This window comes from Cicer arietinum, chromosome 6, assembly GCF_000331145.2.
Source record: "Cicer arietinum cultivar CDC Frontier isolate Library 1 chromosome 6, Cicar.CDCFrontier_v2.0, whole genome shotgun sequence".
NCBI classification, from domain to species: domain Eukaryota; kingdom Viridiplantae; phylum Streptophyta; class Magnoliopsida; order Fabales; family Fabaceae; genus Cicer; species Cicer arietinum.
Window position 1 is genome coordinate 40,496,489 of NC_021165.2, and position 3,882 is coordinate 40,500,370.

At 25.5% G+C, this 3,882-nt stretch overlaps 1 pseudogene; it reads left to right on the forward strand.

Annotated features, from left to right (window-relative positions):
• Positions 1–293: 293 nt before the first annotated feature.
• On the forward strand, positions 294–1,129 carry LOC101508067 (probable CCR4-associated factor 1 homolog 11; annotated as a pseudogene).
• Positions 1,130–3,882: the final 2,753 nt, after the last annotated feature.

Here is a 3,882-nt window from a genome sequence, read left to right on the forward strand (position 1 = left end):
GCCACTTAGTTACTCATACTCACTATTATAAGTATATTTAACTTAACTCATACTAATGATCAACCATCCACAAAACAAGTCAATAACTCCCCCAACGAAAACGTTGTTAACGGACCCTTTTTTCTTTCTCACCGAACTATCAAATCATATTTCCTCAGCTATAAATTAAAACTTATCCTTGATCATAACCACAACCCGTCTCATTGAAAAACAAACTAATCAAATCTTTAAAAAGCTTTTTTTTTCTTTCTCAATCTCTCTCTCTAAATCATCTTACGATCAAGATTTCCAAAATGCGTAAACCGAATCTGGAAGAACATGATCAATATCCAATTTTGATAAGGAAAGTTTGGGCGTACAATGTAGACTATGAATTTGATTTGATACATCAGATTGCTCGTGACTATCCTTTCGTCTCCATGGATACGGAGTTTCCTAGAGTTATTTATTCACCCAAAATGGACAACACCAAGTCACACTGCCACCACCGGGAATTTAAACCCATCGATCACTATAAATATATGAAAGCTAATGTTGATTCTTTGAAACTTATCCAAGTTGGTCTCACTTTAACCGACAACAAAGGTAACCTACCACATTTTGGTACCAATAATCGTTACTTATGGGAATTCAATTTATGCGACTTTGATGTTGAACGTGATCCTCACAATTCAAATTCTATTAATTTGCTTCGCCGTCAAGGGCTTAATTTTGAACGTAATACTTTACACAGTGTTAATACATTCTATTTTGGTGAAATGTTGTTGTGATCCGGATTACTATTTAATGAATCAGTTGTTTGGATAACATTCCATAGTTTTTACGATTTTGGATATTTAATTTACCTAACAGATTAGAGGATTGTTTGAATGTTTTAAAGTTTTATTTTGGAAACAAAATCTATGATATCAAACATATGATGGGATATTGCAATGCATTGTATGGTGGACTCGAGAAGGTAGCAAGTACACTAAAGATAAGTCGGACTATTGGAAAGTGTCATCAAGCTGGATCAGATAGTTTGTTGACAAGACAAACATTTCAAAGAATGATAGAACTCTATTTTCGCAACATCAATGAAATCAAAAAACATGCTGGGATTCTTTTTGGATTAGAGATTCCGATGTAAGAAGTTAAAAATAAAAATTGTATCAAAACTATTCTATAAGAGAAATACATTATTTTATTATTTTATTATTTGGATACATTATAGTTATTATATATCTCAAAATGCCATCATAAAAATTAAGCATAACTTACGTGCAAAATCTTGCTAATAGAAACTTTAAGAAGGTTTCCATATTTGTTTTTCATTTCGTATTTCATTATGTCGTGAAGTTTGCGTATCCATTGAAAAGATATGAGTTTAGCCCTTATTTTTTCTACTTGTGATGTTTAATGTGGTGGTCCTAATAAAGAAAAATTACAAGATGTTTTTGACCAAACACTGTATAGAATGAGAATTTTAATTATTTTTCTTTCTCGTTAGTAATTAATCTATAAATGAAAAAACAAATCAATTATTTTAAAGGAGATTTTTTTTAATATTTTAAACTTATTTGCAAAAATTAATTTACAATCTTGAAAGGCACACATGAATTAACCATAGAAAAACCCGTTCAATAAAAATATTGCAAAGAAAAGAAGTTAAAGAAATTCTTTTAAGAGACTATTTTTAATATATATATATATATATATATATATAAGAATTAAAAACATATTTAATTCATATATATATATATATATATATATATATTATATGAATTAATTACACATATATTTCTAACAATTTTCAATCTTTTAAAGTTTATATTTTTAATAAAACTATTTTTATTTTTAATATGCTAATAAAATTCTATCTAAAGAATGTTTTGAGATAATCTTTTTAAAAAAAAGTTTGTAAAAAATAAAAGTAAAAATAAAGAAAATCTCGAAAGTATATTGAATTAGATAGCAATGAAACTTAATCAAAGATATTTTTTTGTAAATGCAATTAATTTCTTTTAACCTTCTAGTTCAAAGAGAGATGATGCTTTAGTAATCTATGGCCACAAGTGTGGCCAGTAAAAAAAAATTGATCAATAATTATTTTAGTCAATAATTTGTCCTTAATTGATGTCAAAATGGAGTTCTCCCAAACGATTCACCTTAACCGAAGCACATTAGTCACTTAAACTCATTAGTTTTGTTAGCGTCTTTAATTTTATTTCATTGATTTAAATGTAATGAAATTAATTATACTAGTATGTAGTCACTTAAATTATCGTTTTACAATATTTTCTTGTGAATTTACATAAATTTTATTTATATACCAATTGAAATAAATTTTATTTAGAAGTGTAAATGTTATTATGATATGCACATAAATTAACATGATAGAGGTATTTTTTCAGAACTAAGATAAATATATTACCACCAAAAGTAAATGTTGGAAATGTTATGCTTTAAGTATAAAAATAAATATTAATTTGATCTTATATTAATAATTTTTAAAATGTACATGCAGATGATTGAAATAAAAAATGTGTTTACTTTTTTTGTTTTATTTTAGCATTGGCATAAATATATTAAATTAAGTAACTTGAAAATATATAACATTTATATAATGAGTGAATATATGTTGACTTTAGAAGTAACTTTTGTTTGCATTAGTCCGCTACTAACTCTTTATAGACATTAAATTTATGAATCCATCTGTTAACTATTTTATATTACCTTAACGACCATACATACCAAAAATAATAAATAAATAAATAAAAGAATATGTATAGCTATAAAATCTTATAGTCCGGCCATGTTTTACTTGTATTTAAAAAATATATTATACGTTGAATTAAACTAAGTATCAAATAGTAAAGGTAATATAAAATATTGTAAAACGATAATTTATGTACTTCGCATGAGCTATACACTAGTTAAGAAATATTCACAATTATTATAAATTCAATTGATCTAATTAATTATGTCATTAAAATGGAGAACAATTAATTATTTTATGTTTTCAATTGAAGTCAATTCAAATCCTTAGAGTATAAATATTTGAAATCATGATATCACAAACAATCATTGCAATTTTTAAAATTAAATCAACATAAATCAATAAACAATAACTCCATAATATAGCAAAATGACAACTAATCATTTAATGATATAAATTCAGTTTAAATATATTTTTGGTCCTTGCAAATATGATTATTTTTTATTTTAGTCTATGTAATTTTTTAGGTTTGATTTATACCCTTGCAAATTCTAACAAGTTTTAAAAAAGTCTTTTATGAATCTTTTTTAATAAAAAAATGGTGACACGACTAATTTTGGATGAAGTGATATATGATATGGTGACCGTATAATTGTTGTTGACTAGACAACATTAAAATTTAAAATGAAAATTCATTTAATTAACTTATTTAATTATTTAATTAAAAACTTAAAACGAATTAATTAATTAACCAATTAAATAATAAAAACTCGTTAATCTTCATCTTCAATTCCAATTCCAATTTTTTAATAAAAACTCAACAACATTCATCTTTAATCCTAATTTATTCATCTTCAAATTACAAATTTTTATATCTGAATTCAAACTTTAAAAGTTCTAATCTCTCATTTTTTGTTACACTGCACCTATAATTTTTGAGAAAGATAAGAGTGAGTTGGAGCACTGAACACTACGCCAAAATTGACATTTTACAGCGCTTTTTTTAATCCATTTACAACACTTTTTCAAAAAAACAAGCGCTGTGGAATCGCGTGCTGTAAAAGATACAACAGCGCTTATAAAAAAGCGCTATAAAACATGTAGATGTAATGCGCGCTTGTTTTGCACATTTACATCGCTTTTTAGAAAAAGCGCTGTAAAATGCATACCCATAATAAATATAT